At 33.2% G+C, this 22,462-nt stretch overlaps 1 pseudogene; it reads right to left on the minus strand.

The window, feature by feature from the left end:
* Nucleotides 1-606: 606 nt before the first annotated feature.
* Nucleotides 607-10,525, minus strand: LOC149561070 (uncharacterized; annotated as a pseudogene).
* Nucleotides 10,526-22,462: the final 11,937 nt, after the last annotated feature.

Genomic DNA, 22,462 nt, shown 5'->3' on the forward strand with positions numbered 1-22,462 from the left:
GATTTATAGGAGTTGTTTGGGATGTTGCATTTTAACAAATCATCAATATAGATGATGGCTCAATATAACATTGTTCATGATTTGGGATCTTTATTTCAAAATTTTGGGGTTGCCTTGGATTATTCATGAGCCATTTGGATTTGTATTTAGTTTTGATAGTGCTACATTTTATAGCTATACTCTGATTATTGTTCATGATTTAGTTTTCCAAATGATTCTTACATCTTTCTCTGCGGTTATGTCTCATGAGTACTTATGGTGATTATACTCTGGAAATGTAAGACTATTTTATATACTTAAAACAGTCCACAATCAATGTCCATATTACATATTAACCTTCAATGGACATTTCTTGAAACATAGGAACTATGTTAACATGGGCATATTGCGGTGGAAGCCCAAACCAACAAAGAGAGCCAAGGAAGCTCATGCTTATAATCCTTTTTTTAAGGCTAGCATATGTTCTTAGAAAGATCTTCTTAGCATGTTAGAACATCAAGCTCAGACAACTACACAGAGTTTGTTGGAGAGTATAGTAGAATATATAGTATAGCAAATGAAGATGAATGGACTTATATAAAATGAGTTGCTAATGTATTGTGCAGTCTAATCTGCATAGAATTTAGTACGATTGATGAGTTTCTGTAGTGTTCCAACACCCAATAAAGAAAGAAGAAAAAGATAGAAACCTTTGAAACAATCGTTGAAACATAGAAAATCTTATGCACAGTTATCTTTGCACACTTAGGAGATAGGTAGATTTTCAATTTAGGGTGATTTAAGCTTAGTTTTATTTTTAGATTACGGTAAAAACAGGTTTTGAAGGGACCCGAAACCCTTAACAAGAAAACAAAAGATAGACAAATAAGCACAACTAGGTTTTACAAGTACCTGAAACCTGCAGATAATAGTAGCTAAATCAGGTTTTACAGGGACCTGAAACCACAAAATAGGACGAAAAAACAAAACCAGGTTTTACAAGGACCTAGAAACTAGAGTTCAAACAAACAAAAGAAACAACCAACTAAACAAAAAAAAAACCCTAAACGGGGACTAGAGACTAGAAACACCACCAGCAACTAGCTATTGCAATTCCTTGATAATTTTCACCACCTCTTTGCTGGCCTCTGCAATATTTTGAATAATGTCACCAGAAGAAAGCCTAGTTCCCCTAGTAGCTTTAGCCGCCTTCTTCCTTGAACTCTATTTGATTCTTTTACTTGGCCCACCAGGAGATATGATTCCCTCATTATTTTTCTTCCCTAAATTGGCAGCAGTCACACAAAGGCTTGAAGTGACCTGTTCCATCTTGTTACCACCCTCTTTGATCAAAAGACGGAGCTCGTGTTCATACTCCTTTAGCTTTTCTGGGATATTGCCAACCTGAACTTCCATCTGAGTGATCTTAACACTATCAATACCCTGGTCCTATTGCATTTTTCCAATTCTTTTTTTCAGAGTCATTAATTCATTGTACATCCAAGAATCACCTTGGAGAGAGGAATCAGCCTTAAGCTTGGTTGTGTGAAGGAAAGAAAGCATAGCACCCACACTAGTTAGAGAGGGATACCATAAATTGGGCAAGCATTAGATTCCTAGGTTTCGTTGGGGTCATAATTGAATTGATAAGCTTGACTAAATACCTAAGTCATAATTGGTTTTGACATGATTCAAGATATATCTTTTTATAAGTTAACAATTTATAAGTGTGTTGAATGCATACATAGTTCTTCCCTAGCAACACCCTAACATTTCATCTCGGTTTGTTAGATCTAATCGTATAGAATTTAATCATTTGTTGTTTAATTTATTTCAACATTTAATATATTACATTATTCCCTACACTAAGTCTTCCACTTTTATCTTCTTAATTAATACTTGAATATTCAAGAATGAAACATCATTTACCAAATAATAATACTTTAAAAATAATTATAATCTAAAAACAACATATCTAAAACATTTCAAAATTATAAACTTTTTAAACATTTAAATAACATCAACCTATTCTATTAAAAAGAATACTAAACTAGATTATAACTACATAAAACTATACTAAAATACTAACATTTATCAATAATTAACTTTACTAACTAACTAAAATATTAAAACAAGTGATAAAAAGAACTTAACTAAGTCTAATATCTAACAATTAACAATTAATCTTCAACTTACTAACACAAAACCAATTATAGTCCTAACATTCAAAACATACTAATAAAATAACTTAATACAAACTGAAACTAATTATTATCTTACACTAAATTCTAACGTTATCCACTACTAACTTTAAACTAACACTAATTAAACTTATCTATAACAAAATAAAATCCAACATATATATTACAAACAATAAAACTAACTAAACTTTACTTACTAACTTAAAACTATCTAAAAATCTAACATATTTTAACTTAACAATTCCTCAACACCCACTAACCACCTTAATTGTCTAACTAACCTTACTAACCTACTTAACCAACCTCCTGTAATATCCTCACCTGATTTGAACTTTGTCTTGTAGAAATTTAACTTAAGGAATATTGTCAAACACTTTGTATGCAAACTCATAAAGCTGATTTTCTCAATAAATTGCTTTCCAATGAGTAGATTTACAAACAACTATGAAGTGACATTAAAATGCATAATATACATCATAACATTTTCACAAACACTTGGCACACATTCAACAACATATGAAAAATTTGGAAACTCTTTCAATCTGCTGATAAAGGGTGATTTTTAAAATGTAGATGTGCACTTACAGCTGCCTTAAAGGCTGCAACAACTATTCAGACTTGTATTCAACAATTATTATGCAAAGTATCAAAATTTGATAGAAGAAACTTGGAATTAGTTGCCGTAGTATTTTGCAGATGTAGTCGGTAGCCTTCCAAACTTCTAATCAGCCGGAAAAACAAGTAAACTTGATACCAACACTGTTCATGCCGTACTGTAGCAAAATACTGTTCATGCCGACTGTAGCAAAATACTGTTCATGCGGCACTATAGCAATAACTAACTTCAGATCTGCACCTCAAACCTTTGTAAATTTCTTTATGCGAACGCCCCAAATGAAACCCAGTTTGTTTCCTGAAGTGAAAACACCATTGATCCTCCTGACTGTGTCTTCCAATAGCGAAGAGAATGCTAGCAAAGAGGGATTCCGTCCTCCAAGCTCGATAATCAGATATCCAGCAACATAACATTAATTTTCATCCAAGCATACAAAAAAAAAAAAAACTCTTCCATTTCTTTTATAGTGTTCTCACAAGAGCTCAATCTTTCGTTTTTTCAATGTGGGATAAAACACAACTCCCTTTATGTACCTTATGTCTCCAATGTGTTATAAAAATAAAGGGAACTCTTTTAATTTAAATATTTCCCACAAACTATAGTCTATGCATTAATAAAGTTAAATATTTAAATTTAACTTTATAAAATGGCTTTATCAATGCATAACAAATCTTATCAAAGATAAATAAGTCTTCCTGTCGATTTTAAACAATTACCATCGACATACCACTGTGACTGAATGTCTGGCCATGTCCAAGATGACTTACTATAAATAGTCAGTAAGCCCAAAGTTGCCTCAGAACCCCTTAGAAAGACCTGCAACTGAAACTGTCTAGGCCAAATGGCCTCTAAGCCCCTTTAATGTCCTAGTTAGCCTACGAGACTGTGGGGAAATAGGCTAACGAGAACATCATGCTATGAATGCTAGAAAGGGGACATTACACCTCCCCATGACAACTTGGCCAATTGGCCCACCCTTTTCCCAAGATCATGGGCGGCCCCCAAGGTTAAGGCACATTGGCCTAAGCCTACTACATGCTACCCAAAGTCAGTTTTAAAAAAAAGAACGCATGAGCAAGAGAGGTTGGAGTTTGAAAAAAGACATATTTGATTGGGTGATAAGTCAACTAAACCATTAGTTTGGCAACAGGAATACAAGGGGAATAGGCATATGTATATTCTTCAAATTTTGAATTCTTTGTTTGGATGCACCAAATTGGAATTGGAATACGAAAAAAATTTGGAATACATATCCCAATTTTGGCCCAAAAATGGGGTTTGGCAATTCCACCCAAATAGGTGTTATTGGAATATGTATTCCTATTCCACTTTTATTTATTTTTAAAAATATAAATTTTGGGGTCTGCGAATTCCCCATTAAATATTGGTTGAATCAAATAGAGAACAAGAATACGTAGCCTCAATTTTTGCTTCAAAATAGCTATTCCTATTCTCGTAGCCAAACCGACCAAATCAAATATGTTTTTTTCCAAACTCCAAGCTCTCTTGCCCATGCGTTCTTTTTTGGGAAAACTGACTTTGGGCAGCGCGTGGCAGGCTTAGGCCAATGTGCCTTAACCTTGGGGCAGCGCGTGGCAGGCTTAGGCCAATGTGCCAATGTGCCTTAACCATGATCTTGGTAAAAGGGTGGGCCAAGTGGCCAAGTTTCTTCCTCTTACCTGCGCCCAATAAGTCAACTAAACCTTTAGGCCCCGTTTGGTTGCTGGCATAGGAATAGAAAATTAGAATAGAAAAATGGAATGGGAATGGAAATGAGGAATGAGAATAGAAATAGACAATTCCAATCATGTTTGGTGCACTTGGAATTCGACTGGAATATGTTAATCTATTGTTTGGTTGTACAAAAATAGAATAGGAATAAGGTTAAGTTTTGTATTTTTAAAAACATTTTTCCTAAATTTTTTTTAAATTTATTATTTTTTTAGTTAATTCATTTTCATTTTCATTTTTTTAAACAAATAGATATAATTTTAAAAAATGTTATAACAAAAAAAATTCAAAAAAAAAAATTCAAAAAGTAAAAGTACAAAAAAAAAATAAAAATCGAAAAAACAAATTTAAATTAAAAAAAAAAAAAAAAAAAATTAATAAAAAAATCTTTTTTAATGGAAAATCGGAATGGGAATGGAAATGGCCTATTCCAATAACAGATATTTTTTGGCATAGACATATGCTCATTTTAGGGGCAAAATTGGAATATGTCTTCCTATTCCCAATTCCGATTGAGCTGCAGTCAAGTGAGGGTGTTAGGGTAAAGCCGAGCTTAACACCACATAGAGAAGGCAACTTGCTGGCCTTATCATAGTATTCACTGTAAATGGAGGCCACCGACTTTATACAGTTGAACACATCTTGTCTATTGGTTGTTGTTTTGGCGAGAGTTTTAATGCCATTACAACATCCTTTTGTTGAAGGCAAAGAGAAAGACAAATACACAGAAATAACACTGATTTTATTGTCTTACTGCCTTACACAAATGCATTACATAAGGCCTCTATTTATAGAGGGTATGAGAACTCTCTACACACAACATATTTTACACATGTTACACTATATTAAATATAATATTACATATATTAAAAACATGGGCGGCTGGAACGACACAATATCTGCTATCTAATTCATTATGGGCGGTGGATAGATGACTGAGTTGTGGGCTGGAGTGTTGACTGTGGACGGCTGAGTTGGGTTGGTTGTCTGTTTTTAATGACATAAATTACTAACTACCGCCAATACTCCCCCTTAATTTTTGTCATTTACAAATTTTGTATCAGTAATACCCAATTTCTCTCGCAGATATTCAAAGTTATTCTTTGGTAATGGCTTAGTGAATATATCTACCAATTGTTCTTCAGATTTGCAGAACTCAAGGTAGATTTCTCCATTGTTGACCAATTCTCTGATGAAGTGGTACCTTGTATCAATATGTTTGCTCCTCTTATGAAATACATGATTTTTAGATAATGCTATTGTTGATTTGTTATCACAAAGAATTGGTGTTGGTTCCTCCTGATGATGGTGAAGATCAAGCAAAATTCGACGCATCCATACTGCTTGACATGATGTGGAAGTGGCAGTTACATATTCTGCTTCAGCTGATGAGATTGTCACTATAGGTTGCTTCTTTGATGCCCATGATACATCTCCTGATCCAAGGTGAAAGATATATCCAGAAGTGCTCTTCCTGTCATCAATGCTACTTGCAAAATCACTGTCAGTATAACTAATCAAACCAAAATTGTTAGCTTTGGAATATAGAATTCCATATCCCATTGTTCTTGCAATATATCTCAATATCCTTTTTCCAACTTGCCAATGAGAATTTTGTGGTGATTCCATGAACCTTGAGTTTAAACTGACACTATACATCATGTCTGGCCTTGTAGCTGTCATATACATTAAACTTCCAACAAGTCTTTTAAACATAGTTGGATCAACATTTGAGCCCTTTTCTTCCTTGCTAAGTTTTGTTCCTGTTGCAACTAGAGTTGACACTGGATTGGAATTCATCATTTTAAATCTCTTTAAAAAATCCTTTATATACTTGGATTGACAAATGAAGATACCTTTGTCACATTGAATAACTTCAATACCTAAGAAATATCTCATCAACCCCAAATCTGTCATTTCAAATTCTTTCATCATTTCTGACTTGAACATGTCTACTGATAGATTTCCAATGAATATTAAGTCATCAACATACAAGCATACAATCAAAATCTGACCTTCCTTATTAGTCTTAACATATAACGTGGGCTCATTGTTACTTCTATTGAATTGATTACTTATCATGTATGAATCAATCCTCTTATACCAAGCCCTAGGCGCTTGTTTCAAACCATAAAGTGCCTTGTTTAGTTTATATACTTTGTTTTCATGCCCACTAACCTCATAACCAGATGGTTGTTTAATATATACCTCTTCGTCAAGAAAACCATTGAAAAAAGCTGATTTTACATCCATTTGATACACTTTCCAATCATTTTGTGCTGTTATTGCTAAAATAGTTCGAACTGTGTCAAGTCTAGCAACTGGAGCAAATGTTTCATTATAATCAACTCCATATTGTTGTGAAAAACCTTTAGCAACTAGTCTTGCCTTGTGCTTAACAATTTCACCTTTTTCATCAAATTTAGTTTTGTAAACCCATTTGTCTCCTATACATTCTTTTCCTTTAGGTAAATCCATTAATTCCCATGTGTTATTTCTTTCAATAGAGTCAATTTCTTCATCCATTGCCTTGATCCATTTATCTTCTTTAATTGCTTCATCAAAATACAATGGATCACAAGAAAATAAAGCAAAATTTGAGTAAATATCTACATTCTCTTCTTCTTGATCATATATTTCTTTTAAGCTTCTTGTCTTCTTACCTTTGTAACCTGGTGTTGAGAATGTTGAATCAGATTTATCACTTACATTTGAACTTGGAGGTGAGGCACCTTGCACAAAGTTCCTTGGTGGAGTATTGGGTGTTGATTGAGTCCCTTGTTCCTTTAATTCATCATCACCTTGTAATATTGGTGCTCCTCTTGTGACTTGTTTGTTATCATTTTCATGCTATGAATCTTCTTCTTCAAATTTAACATCCTTGCTAATGATCAATTTCTTTGAAACGGGATTATACAATCTATAAGCCTTTGATTCTTCTCTATAACCAATAAAGATGCATTTTTCACTTTAATCATCCAATTTCTTTCTCAATTCAGATGGAACTAATGAATAAGCAACACAGCCAAAAACTCTAAAATGGGATACTGTATGTTTCTTACCATTCCATGCTTCTTGTGGAATTGTGTTCTTAACACTCTTTGTAGGACTCTTGTTCAAAATGTATACATCACATGCTACTGCTTCTGCCCAAAACTCATTGGATAGATTTTTGGCCTTCAACATACTCCTTGCCATTTCCATTATGGTTCTATTCTTCCTTTCTGCTGCACCATTTTGTTGTGGTGTGTACCTTGTGGTAAACTGCTTCTTAATTCCATGAAATTTGCAAAATTCTAGAAAATCATTAGAACTGAATTCATCACCTCTATCAGATCGCAATACCTTGATGTAGTGACCACTTTGTTTTTCAACCAAATTTTTGAAATCCTTGAACTTTGCAAAAGCTTCACTTTTTTGTTTGAGAAAGTATATCCAAATCTTCCTACTAAAATCATCAATAAATGTTAGGAAATATATACTTCCTCCTAAAGATGGAGTTTGCATAGGTCCACATATATCAGTGTGAACTAATTCCAATGGTGCTCTTGCTCTATATGAACCTCCTACTAGGAAGCTTTCTCTATGTTGTTTTGCCAAAATACAACTTTCACATGAACTTGGTGGTTTCAATATTTGAGGCAATCCTTTCACCATATTCTTCTTTTGTAATAAGCTTAAAGCATCAAAATGAAGATGACCATACCTCAAATGCCATAGCCACGACTGATCTGAGTATACTGTCTTGAAACTAACTTCTTTTCCTCCTTGAATGCAATGAATCTGAAGGGGGAACATTCAATTTTGTGTCATGTTGACCCTTGCAATTAACCTGCCACTAGGATTTCTATCCAAGATTGTGCAAACATCATTATCAAAAGAAACTTTGTAACCCTTTTGTACTAGTTGACCAACACTCATGAGATTGTGTTTTAATCCAGGTACAAAATACACATCAGGAATATATCTTTTTCCTCCATTTTTTGTCAAGACATTTATAACTCCTTTTCCCATTACAGAGACTTTACTATCATTTCCTAGCTTTACTTCAAATTTTACAGAATCATCCAAGCTAGCAAACAAATCTTTATTTCCAGTCATATGGTTACTACATCCACTATCTAGGAACCATATATCACTAGAGCTTTCTTGAGCAACATTACAAGTTATAAATAAACTTCCTGAATTGTTATCAGATACATCTGAGTAATTAGCACCATTCTTTTCAATATCCTCTTGTTTCTTTCTACATTCACTTGCAATATGACCAAATCTCTTACAATAATGACACTGAATTCGAGATTTATCAAACCTTGATGATGGGTGTTGGAATGAACTTCTGCCACGTCCTCTATTATAACTTTGAATGGATTGATTTGTTCTCTCTTCTTGATTTGGACTTCCACGTCCATCTATGCTTCTACCTCTTCCTCTTCCTCTGCAGTTTGATCTTCCTCTTCCTCTGCCAAAAGATACCTGCGATCTAAATGCATTCTCCAAAGAAGAATTGTTATTTCTGTTCATTCTTGATTCATGAGATAAAAGTGAGCCCATCAATTCATCAATAGATAGTATTGTCAAATCTTTCGATTCTTCAATGGCATCAAATTTTCTAGGCAAACAACGACGTATCTTTTCAACAACTTTTTGATCTGTCAAATCATCACCATATGATCTAATTTGATTAACCACATTCATTACTTGATTTAGAAATTGATCTACTAAGTCTGAATCTTTCATACACAAATTTTCAAAATCATGCCTTAAAGTTTGCAATTTAGCAATATTAACTTTTGATGTCCCTTGATATGCTGTTTCTAAAATATCCCATGCAATTTTAGACTTTTTAGCAGCACAAACCTTAGGAAAAATTGATTCATCTAAAGATTGTTGAATTAGAAACAACGCTTTAGCATCCTTTTTCCTGTTATCTTGTAATTTATCCTTTTCATCTTGTGTTAATGTAGACTCATCTTGTGGTTCAATAAAACCCTTTTCAATAAGATCCCATATGCCTTGAGAACAAAATAGTGTCTTCATTTTTATAGCCCAAAATTCATAATTTTTACCAGAAAATATTGGAATTTGTGGTTGAGCTATACTACTTCCTAAAGCCATTTTAATACACAGTTACAACTGCAACTTACAATTTTAAACTTTTCTTTACAAAGCAAATCCACCAAACAAGTCTAAGCCAATGACATATAGCTTAAACAAACAATATTATAATGCTTATTTTCCCCTTTTAACAATTTGCTTTTAACATTAGACTTCACTCCAAGAAATCAGCTCATACCTTCTTCAAACATTAAACTGGGATCTTTTCTTCTCTCAATCTTGGCAGCCACTAGTCTCCAACTTTAGAAGTTGATAATGATCTGCAATCAAGAAAACATTAGAAGCTCCATTCACTGCTACAGCAGTTATATATATCAACACATAATTCTTTTGCTCCTAGGCCCAACTCTTCATGCTCTGATACCAATTTGAAGGCAAAGAGAAAGACAAATACATAGAAATAACACTGATTTTATTGCCTTACTGCCTTACACAAATGCATTACATAAGGCCTCTATTTATAGAGGGTATGAGAACTCTCTACACACAACATATTTTACACATGTTACACTATATTAAATATAATATTACATATATTAAAAACATGGGCGGCTGGAATGGCAGAATGTCTGCTATGTAATTCATTATGGGCGGTGGATAGACGGCTGAGTTGTGGGCTGGAGTGTTGACTGTGGACGACTAAGTTGGGTTGGTTGTCTGTTTTTAATGACAGAAATTACTAACTACCGCCAATATTTGTGGGCTTCGCACTACTTACTGAAACGTAGGAAAGGCAGGGCATTAGATCAGAGACCACAGTTGAGCATGATATTGCTCCTTCTGCCTTGCCTCTCATCCCCGCCACCATCACCATTGCAATTACAGCCACCACAAAGTAGACTGATTTCTATTTGTAACTTCCTTCCATTGCGATTGCCTTGCTTAACTAGATATTCTTACACCCCACAGGAGTTATTTCTTGCATATATCAGTAGTGGGTATCTAAGATTATATAGAAGCTGAGAAGAATCTCATTAGTGGGTTTGATCGCATCCAAACCAAGTGGTCAGATTATTACAATTGATTGTTTGAGCGAGGTGGCGTTTACGGAGTGAGATTTTTTGTTTTTTATTGAATGCTTGATTGTTGAAGAGTGGAACGAGCATATTAAACGGCGAGGAAAGGAAGGTTGTAAAATAATAAACATAAGATAATAATACACATACTAAAAACAATAACATAGTGGAAGCATAACACAAAGATCCCAATGTTGCAACATGAGCTCTGATACAAGATGTAATGCCCCAAATGAAGATCCTTGGAATAAGGATAAATAAAAGCCAAGATATATTTTTTTTAGACAAGTATGGATGCACATGACAATAAACATATGAGGATCACAAAGATCACAATGGAAGACTTAACCAACTATCCCAACATCCAATGAATCTCCAAATTCCACTACCAAATGACACACACAAACTGAAGGACAAAAATGAAGGTTGAAAATATAACATAAAATTTTTGATCTATTGAAGCCTAGTGATTAAATAAATCCCAAAGGGTACTCAAAACACCAAATTGATTTCTTTGAGAAACTACAGAGATGCCCTCTATTTTTTGTGCAAGAAATCATAACAAATAGTTTTACACGAGGAAGTACCCCTTCGTGTGAGGAAGTACAACAAGCCATGTGAGAAACTACCCTCTCATATGAAGAACTACCTAGCCCAATAGCCAAAAACCACTACACTCATGCTGAAGTTCATGCAAAGAAATACAATGAGCCATGTGAGGGAGTGCAAGCTTGTGTGTTAGGAAATGCCAATTCTTGCATGAGGATTCACAACATCATGCAAGAAAAAAAAAGACAAGAAGATAGGGAAAGCAATTCCTCTACACTGGGAAGTACTAAATCCATAAATTGAGCTATAGACACTCGAACATAATAACTACAAAATGGAAACTACATCTAACCATATGAAACATAGTACTAAAGGAAATGTACTGAAAGAAACATCGCAAAGAATGAACATAACAAAACTCATGCATGGTTCCTCCTAACCATAATAGCATCATGAGACCTCAAAGATCCTAGCTATCCCTCATGCATAACATCCCAAATTTTAGACCAGATAGTCATAGTTGTCTTATGAGGGCATCACTACTAAAATATAATAACATCATAAGAATAAGAAATCTAACATGTTAACCAATAAGCAATAGATACTTGAACTAAGAAAATCACATCATCTAATCATATGCTAAACATCATAAATAAGGAATGCATCAAAATAAAATCATCAAAAAATGATATCCAAGCACTCCAACAGAAGCATAAATCACAAGAAAGAATACTCCAAAATCACAAATATACTACATGAACATCAAGCACCAGTCGTACTAGAATAATAGGTTGTCTCTATACAATGGTCCCCAGTAGTGGTATAGGTATCTACATCTCCCAACCATGTGAAACTCATAGGTCCACTCCCCCCTAAGATGATGGAGATAATGATCCAAACACAAACACACATAAATCAAACATCCATGGCTATCACTCATGCCAGATAGTAAGATGACTACAATCGTGATCATGAGACAATACAAGTACTATAGGTCCTAGTCAGACACTCAATGGATAACTATGTAGGGGTTCACTGCATGGAGATTTGCCTGGCATCTAAAAGCCCTAGCTCAGTATCATGCAAACTCAACTTCCCAATAGAAGGATCTCACACTATATCATTATATTATCTTAGTTTTATTACCATTTGATATTTTATTTAGTTATCACTTCATTAAAAACCCTCCATGCCAACCCTTTAGGCAATAGTCACCATGCTACAAGATAGAAGCCCCCTCCATGGTGCTACCCTACCCTACCCATGCTCATTCAATGATGAGTGCCCATGGGCATGCATATTCCCAACCCAACCCACAAATGATCATAACCTAACTAAAATACAAATGGGGGATTGGGTCTCACAAAACACCTAACAAATGCACATGCACATGCTCGTGTGTAGTAGACCACCATCATGAAGATCATAAAACATAGATTGGATGAGAACACAAGAAAAATAACACTCAACCAAAAATAGACTCAGGAGGATGGATATGAAATGCATCCCAATGTAACATAAAAGTGAAAAAATGGTCCAATTGATATCCTATAGATAATCCAAATCCATGACCAACATTATGCTAGGAAAACATGAGAAAACTAGGTAGCACGCAAGTCAAGGTAAAAACCCCAAAACTCAAAAACTTCAAAATAATAACCCATTTGTTCTTTGAGCATAAAAGGTGTGAAAATATAATAAAATTTAGGTTTGGACACCATATGGAAAAATGGCTAGGATAATAGTTTGAAACCCCAAACCCTCATCCTAAAAATTAGGAAAATGTTCATACTTGACCAACCGGGCAAAACCAACAATCAGAAATGGAGGGGAACACTCATTCTTAGCCTCCTAAAAAACATCTACTAGAAATGGAAATAGAAATCAAAATAGAAATGGAGTTGAAATATGAAAATGGAAGAGTCCTACCTAATAGAAAAAAGGGCTAAAATGAGAATCAATCAGATAAAATAAATATCTTGCGGAAGCTATGAAAGTCATGGCAAAGAAAGGTCTCCACAAGATGGATCCAACAAGACTGATCTCGTAAAGATTCCATGTTTGTAGCTCTCAAAATGAACAAAAATGCAATCCTCTAGAAGAGGATTTTGGAGAAAGCTCTCAAAATTGTAATTTTCAAAAGTGAAAAGTGAGGACTTAATTTCCTTTTTGGATACTTATTCACTTTTTGAGTGAATAATCAATTAGGTAAATAACCAAGAAACCTAGTTTGATCCTGAATCAACCAAATGATAATAGGCTATTCCAAGTAATTGGAATTCATCTATGTGAAAGCTACCAAAAATTAAAATCAATTAAAATAAAGCCCGAAAATCCCAAAACATAGAAATTTCATTAACAACTTTCACAATAATGTGAACCTATAAATGCACAAACACATTGATAGGTCTAATATAATAATGCAAATGAGTCCTAATTTATTAAATCATTGAAAGGTTTAATTTAAATAATTAAATAAGATACATTGACTGTACAAGGATGACATTGGTAAAACATGAACAACTGAATCACTAACTCCATGTCCCACTGCCAGAGATATAATTCTTGCACAATGAAACACATGATCAAATGAAATTACATATAATAAAATAGAAAAAGAAATAAATGATTTAACTAACCTAATTTAACCATTTATTCATTTATATCAAAATAATACATTTACATCACTCACATTCACGCAAAGAATAACAAAGTAGGAATGAAGTAAATTACCATAGCATTAAATCCAACACATAAACACAATTAGAGATATGTCCAACTACTAAATAACCAAATATCATCATAAAATATATTTTCATCTCAAAATGGCATCATCATGAAAATATGATCAACTAAACAATATAGTAATCTAACATCTATCATACTAAAATCAAAGTATAACATCTGACCCTCAAGTCATCTCAAATGTAAAAATAACATGAGTAACAAGTATCTCTCGGATAAAAATAAAAAAAGTATAGATTGCAAACATGAGAGGCACTACAAAATGGAATTAAGAGACAATTATCATCATCCAAGACCCCTGAGTAGAAAGGGATAGTGGAAAGGAGAAATAAATCACTATTAGAGGCAGCAAGAGCAATGATGTTTGAGAATCATTTATCCAAGAATTTTTGGAAAGAAGCCTTCAACATAGCAGTATACACCATGAATAGAGTACATATAAGAAAAGGTACAAATAAGACTCATTATGAATTGTGGTTTGGTCATACACCTTTAGTAAAGTATTTCAGAAATTTTTGAAGCAAGTGTTACACAAAGAGAGATGATGGTGTCCATAAGTTTGATCCAAGAAGTGATGAATATATGTTCCTTGGTTATTCATTGAAAAGAAAAAATTACAAATGTTTTAATCATAACACTAAGATAATTTTTGGGTGTACAGATGTAAAACTTGATGAAAAGTTTGGAGTTAAAATGATGATGATGGATTATAACTCTGATGAAGAAGAAGAAAATCCTAGAATTGTTACAGAGAATGTCAAAGTTTTCTTTGATATTAACAACGAGTTGCAAAATGATGTGAAAATTATTGAGAAAAGAGGAGAACATATAACATAACCAAGAGAAGAGATAAGAGTTGAGATAGCAACTACCACACCTAATAGGAACTTAATAAAGAATCACCCTACAGAGTAGATAATTGGAATCAAAGAAAAAGGAGTAATGGCAAGAAACAAAGTGAATGAGGAACTATGTTTGATTTTTGAAGTTGAACCTAAGATTGCAAATGAGGCATGTAAGGATGATCATTAGATTCAAGAAATGAAGGAAGAACTAAATAAACTAGTGAAGAATGACACATGAGAATTAGTTCCTAGACCTAAAGACAAAAAATGTTATAGGAACTAAATGGGTATTTAGAAACAAGATAAATGAACAAGGTGAAGTTCTGAGAAACAAAGCTAGACTAGTATGAAAAGGTTATTCATAGTAGGAAAGTATAGATTATGAAGAGACATATCCACCTATAGCCAGAATGGAAACAACAAGAGTGTTTTTGGCTTATGCAACAAGTAAGAAGTTCAAAGTATTTTAGATGGATATCAAATCAGCCTTTTTGAATGGAGAACTTTAAGAAGAGGTTTACATTGAGTATCCTAAAGGATTTACATTCAAAAAAGATAGGAATATTATATGCAAATTGCAGAAAGCTCTACATGGTCTAAAGAAAGAACCTAGAACTTGGTATGCAAGATTGGATAGGTATTTGACAAAGCTTTGATTTGTTAAGGTATGATAGATAGTAACTTGTATTTGAAAGAAATTGAGAATGATTTGTTAATCATTGTGATATTTTTTGATGACATAATATTTGGAGGAAATGATGAAGCAAGTGATAAGTTTGCTAAAGAAATGAAGAATGGGTTTGAGATGAGCATGATTGGTGAGATGAAGTTATTTCTAGGTTTATTGATCATGTAAAACAATGATGAAATTTTTATATCAAAAGCTAAGTATTTGAAAGATTTGTTGAAAATATTTGGCTTGGAAAGTTGTAAGCCTATTGGTACACCAATAATAACTAGTCACACATTATCTAGCAAAGATGAGATACCTAGAGCTCAGCAGAAGAAGTACAAATCAATGATTGGAGGATCACAATATCTAGCTCACACCAAACTAGATATAGAAAATTTAGTTGGGATTGCAATTAGATTTCAAGTTGGTCCTAAAGAGTATCATTTTGCAACAATGAAACGAATATTCATATAGTTGAAGGGTAGATCTAATTATGATTTATGGTATGAAAAATCAAGTTATTTCACTTTATATGCTTATATTGATGTGGATTGGGCAGGTAGTGTGGATGATAGAAAAAGCATCAATGGTGAAGCTTTTTTCTTAGAAGGAAGATTAGTTTCTTGGCTAAGCAAGAAAAAAGACTACATTTCATAGAGTAAAAATGAAGGAGAGTATGTAGTAGTAGAAAACAAATGTAATCAAGTCATGTGGATGAAATAGATGTTGAAGGTCATTGGGATAGAATTTTCAGATCCTGTTATCATACATTCTAATAACACAAGTATGATAAGTATGTCTAAGAATCCTATATTGCATTCTAAGACTAAATCATGTTTTTATACAGAAAGTTGTAGAGAAAGAAAATAGATTGAAGTATGTTAGTACTAAAGATCATATTGCAGATATCTTTACGAAGCCCTTGCCTAGAGATACATTTTAGTAATTAAGAGGTATGCTTGGGGTTATGCCTCTACCTACTTCTAAGTAGATATTGCAAACATTTCATCCATCCAGTGGTATAGAGCACTATTGTTTGACTTGACAGAATGATGACGCTTCTTGTATGGGCACTATCCAAGATGAAAAGATTTATCTAGGACTTTTAATAATTAGTCTTGAGTAGTTTCTTTGGACACTTGAGCTGGTTGAAGACTTGGAGAAGATGATTGACACAATGAATCCTTTTTCATTGATGTCAATGGGGGAGAGAAGTCTGCATTAAAAATATCTTTGAAGTATGAATGGGGGAGAATAGAAGTGTGCATTGAAAAAATCTACTAAGTATGTATGGGGGAGAAGATCCTCTAATAGGGAAGATTAATGTATAGGGGAGAGGTTGAGATCTCCTATGTATAACAGAAAGTATTTTTGATGTCAATGGGAAATAACATTGAATGAGGTAGAAACTGAGAATTGTTTAGTGTGTGAACAATTGATGTCAATTCTAAAAGATACAAAATAGAACAATGTTCCAGAGGATTTCAGATTTGATTGATGAAGAGGATTTGAAAAGAAGAGAACATTAACATTTGCAGCACAATGTTATTTGGTGGTCTTGGAACTTAGATGTTTATCATCTATGTTTCCATCAATGCCAAAGGGGGAGATTATTAGCATGAATGATGTATTCCTTTGGATGAATATCCTAAGCATTGAAGAGCATTTAGCATGATTGACATCTTGTCATTTGTTGGAAAGCTAAAATTGGAACAATTGTTGTTATGTCATTGATGTCAAATCTATTGATAAGACATATTGCTACCTAATGTAAATGTCATATCTATTTTCACTGATGAATAGGATTTGAGAAGTTTATCATAACAATAACACCTAAATGAAAGGTTGAGTTATGAAAAGGAAGTTACAATGGACATTTGATTAAATAGTATTTGATAAAGAAAAGTAATTGTTTATGTCAAGAAAGCTAAGACATTCCAAGTAATAATGCAAAATTTTAAGGAATGTTGAGTAATGCTAGTATCAACCAAGCTACAGTTAGTGTTGAGAAAATATAGTGTTGATTGAGTAAGATAGTTGATGATGAAAAAGATGTTTTATAGTGACCAAGTGTTAAATGATGACTGAGTGTTAGAACTTAGTGATTGTTGAGCAATAGTATTAAGAATGAATTCAAGATAATTGTGAGATTAATTCAACATAGTTGATTTATTGGAAGATGTAAACCATGTTGAAGATAAGATTGATGAGTTGGATCATATAATTCAAGGTGAGGATTAGGTAAAGACATAATAGATGAATTCTAAGAGAAGTTTCTAGAAGAAGATCAAGAAGATGGACATATACAATGAATTGAGTTGAACCTGATTGTAAACCCTAAGATCTATGGTGGATGTAGAAAATTGTAAAGCATGAATTTACTATTTAAAGAGGTATAGAGCCAAACCATTGTATGTATGAAGAGGTTGGTGTGAGTACCATTATGTGTGGAAGAAGGTTGATCAGAAATGCACAAGTGTGAGTGGATGCTAAGCTAGAGAAGAAAGCTTGGAGAGATGATGTTGATGTTGATAAGTGAATATGAGTAGAAGGCATAAGTACTTTTGAGAAAAGAAGGTTGATTTCTTGATGGAATCCAAAGAAAATAAGATCAAAGATGAAAGTGAAAGACTTATTAGTGACTTGACTTATGAATCAAATAGAGATATGAACCTTCAAAAGTGAGTTTTTAATCATAGATCAAAACCTATTATTTTCTTTCTAAATATTTTAAATAGTTTGTATTGAAATCCTTTTAAGAGAGGTTGACCTAATATTCATTTGGAAGACTTAATAGTCCTTGTAAATCCTTTAACTAGGTGGCATTCTAATGGAATGATCAAAGTCCTCTAACAAGGCCATTACTAATAGCGTGATTAAATGCTTGAACCAAGTCACATTTAACAGTGTTTTTTTGTAACCTTTAATAGAGTTGGTCTTGACAAAGCTCACTTTGAAAGAGTGAAAAAGAGTGACATGTTGCTGGTGGTTTTTCCAAAATTGGGTTTTCACATAAAAATCCTAGTGTCAAATATGTGATCAATGCTTTATATGTTTTACATTTGATAATGTTTGCATTAATCAAAGAAAGTTATGTTTAAGACAATATTTTTAGTAGAGACCAAGCAACAACAAGATTAGTAGAATAGTGAATGTTTTTTTTATTGTTCAAGTGTTAAATAAAGACATTGAGTAACTAATTCAACCTCCACTCCCCCAACTCTTAATTATTCTAAAAATCTCTAACAATTGGTATCAGAGCTAAGTGCTTATATAGAAATTTTTTAAGGTACTTAAAGATAAAGATCATGAATCATAAGAGAGATTTACCCAAGCTGAACAAGGAGAGCTTTCCTACATGGCATACCTTGATGAGGTTGCACATATCTAGCATCAATGATGTTGTTGTCAATATTTTGGACAATGGGCATGTAAAGGTAACAACTACTCCTCTGACTGTTGATTAACAGAAATAGAAGCTAGAACGCAACCAAGAAATATTGGATATTTCCTCAGCCCTAAGCTATGCCAAGTTTGATGACCTATAAGAATGTGATAGTGCAAAGAAGATGTGGGACAAATTCAAGACCATATATGGAGGTGAAGGCAATTTTCTAAGAGCCAAATCAAAAAGCTTGGGAGGTAAATTTGATGACATGAGAATGATGGAAGGGTAGAATTTAGTATAATATTGCACAAGAGTTAAAGAGGTTGCTAATGTTATTCATGGTGCAAATGGAGAAATCAAAGATGAAATAGTGATAAGTAAGGAATTGAGGGCTCTACTCCCTATCTATACCATTAGAGTCTCTTCAATCTAAGAACTAAGATGTACACCAGGTAACAACTTGACCTTAGAAGGTGTGATTGGTAGACTTACTACATTCGAGATGTCAAACTTTGACAACTACACAACTACCACTATTGAATCTTCTTTCAAGTCAGAACTAGTTTTTAGTGAGAAGAAAGGTAAACATGGGAAAAGTGACACTAATAGTTTTGATCATGAAATTGATGAAATTGAAGCCCTTACTGAAAAAAAGATTTGGAAGAGGAAAATCTAAATACAAAGGTAAATTACCTATTATTTCTTTTTCATGCAACAAAGTTGGTCACATTATTCCTAGGTGTCTTGACAAGGAGGATAAGGATGAAAGGAAGGAGAGAAAGTACAAAAGAAGAAGAGATGACCAAGACTACAAGAGAATAAATGATGAAAAAGGTAAGAAATATTATTACATTGTTGAAGAACCTGACAATGAATTTGAAAGTAATGGTGATGAACTTGTATATGTTGTTATGGAAGAAGATTCTAATGAAGATGAGCAAACTACATTAATTTCATATATATATAAAAGTGATAGATGGATAATAAATAGTGGATTCTCCAATCATATGACTAGCGATAAAGATATATCTAACAATATTGGTCCATACAAAGGTGGATGTATTAAATTTGGTAATGATTTTCCATGTGTTGTAAAGGGTAAAGGAACTATTCAATTGACTGGCAAGATAACATGTGACAATGTTTATTAGGTTAAATGAATTAACTATAATCTATTGAGTATTTCACAACTAAACAAATCAGGTTATAGAATTGAATTCCATAATAGGAAGGCCACAATACATGATGTTGATGGTAAGCTAGTTGGAAGTGGTGACAAAACAAGAGGTAATTTTTTTCTATCTAGATCTATCAAGTGAGAGATGTTTGGTTATGGAAGAATAGGTTATGTCATGTGAATTTTGAAAATTTGGTGAACATTAGTGAAATGGAGAAAGTTAGGGGGTTGCCTAAACTGCCTAAACTGAAAAAGCCTAAAAATGTAATGTGTAAACAATGTCAATTGGGAAAGATGGCCAAGTCTAATTTCAAGAGAAAAACATACACTTCTAGTGATATTTTGGAATTGGTTCATACTAATCTATGTGGACCCATTAATGTTCAAAGCTACTATGGAGATAAATATTTCATTCTATTTGTTGATGACTACTCTAGAATGATGACTATGATGTTTCTTAAAGTTAAACTTGACGCTTTTCAATTATTCAAGTGGTATTTAGCCAAAGATGAGAAAGAAATAGGGAAGAGTATGAAATTCTTGATATTTGACAGAGGTGGTGAATTTATTTAAAATGAGTTTAATGCATTCTGCAATGATAGAGGAATTAAAACATAGATCTCAACACCAAGGACCCCTCCTAAAAATGGGATAGATGAAAGGAGAAACAATTCAATAATGGATTGTGAAAGAACATTAATGATGGAGAAGAGTGTATCAAATAAGTAATGGAGAGAAGTTGTAAGTACTATTGTTTATAACCTAACTAGAGTACAAGTCAAGGAAGATACACATACTACACCTTTTGAAATATGGTATGGTTATACTCCTAATGTAAAGTATTTCAAAATATTTGGAAGTAGATGTTATATACTCGATGTTATACATTGAAAGATAATAGGAATGGTAAAACTGATGTAAAAAGTAAAGAAGGCATATTCCTAGGTTATTCCACCAAAAGAAAAGCATATAATTGTTTGAATTCTAACAATAATAAAGTTGTAGAAAGCGAAAATGTGAAAGTTGATGAATAGGAAAAAAGAAGTGATACTACATGTAAAGAAGAGCCTAAAGACTACAATGCATTCATCTATGTAGATGATGATGCTCTTATTGATCACATTTTGGTTTTGAAAAGGCAGTGACAAAATACTTAAGTAATAACTTAACAAAACTTTGTATGTGCCGAGTAAGTAGTGTATGTTGAGAAATATACATAGTGCCAAGTAAATGGTATGTGCTGATTTACTCAAGTGCCGAGTTATAGCATTAAGGATTTAGTGAATGTTGAGCATTAGAGCTTTCAAGTGTCAAGCAAATAATTTTTGCATAGTTGTTTATAATGGCACAAACTTCTATGTAAACCATTTTTGGGCCAACTTAAGGATTGTTCTATGATTCTACAAGATATATACAAAAGTATATTGAGAATCCCTATGCAATACATGCAACCAATTAGATAAAGGGATGTTCTAAGCAGCAAAATGGATGAATCACAATAATTGATTCCTACATAACCCTAGCTCACCTAAGTCTTCTTAAGGAGGGAAAACCCTAAAGAGTTTTTATGCGCAAATGAGAAGAGAAGGGTGAATGCTAAGTGTAGATAGAGCATTTATGGTGACTAAGGAGGTTGTGAGAGAGGAATTAATTACATAATTAGTTAAAGGAGAAAAGAGCATAGAAGAGAGCATAGAAGTGATACATCTGATTAGGAGGATCAAGTACACATCATGATAAAGGAGATCTAATATCTAGAAGAGAGGTGCTAACTGAAGGATCAATGCTGAAAAATTCTAATAGGTGAATCAGTCCAAATCTCTTAACCAAGTATTCTTAATAGGCTTTTGTAAATCCTTTAACACAGTGCTTGTTTTATTGCAAGTTTAAGTCTGATAACAAGGAAGACTTTTGGTAGGGTGTTGAAATCCTTTAACAGGGTAAGATTTAATAGTCTTTGTAAGCATTTAACAAGGTAGATCTTTCACGGGGTAGATCATAGCTTATGATCAATCAATTGTAACCTTCATTAGATATACTTTACAACTATAGTAGTGAAGATTTGTGGGTGTCATCCCCACTTCATTTTTACCTTCTCATTGTAGGGTTTCTAGGTAATGAACTTACTATTTTATGTGTTATTTGTTTCGTGTTATGGATTAACATGTGTAGCTAGCTTTTTCAGTTTACATGAAAAATTGTGAGATGGATGTGTGGTGAATGTTTTATGGTTAATGTTTTGGAGTACTGATTCAACATACTACCCCCACCCCCCTCCCACTAAGATTTTACTATCTCATTGTTAAATCCAACAATTGGTATTAGAGCCTTGTTCCCTAAAAAATGAAATCTATAGCTTTAAGGAAAGATCTTGAAGATGCATGTCTACAAGTTGGGAAAGACTATTGAGAACTAGAAGATTAA

The sequence above is a fragment of the Cupressus sempervirens genome, chromosome 4 (assembly GCF_028749045.1).
Source record: "Cupressus sempervirens isolate cs-2001-9-10 chromosome 4, ASM2874904v1, whole genome shotgun sequence".
Taxonomy (NCBI): domain Eukaryota; kingdom Viridiplantae; phylum Streptophyta; class Pinopsida; order Cupressales; family Cupressaceae; genus Cupressus; species Cupressus sempervirens.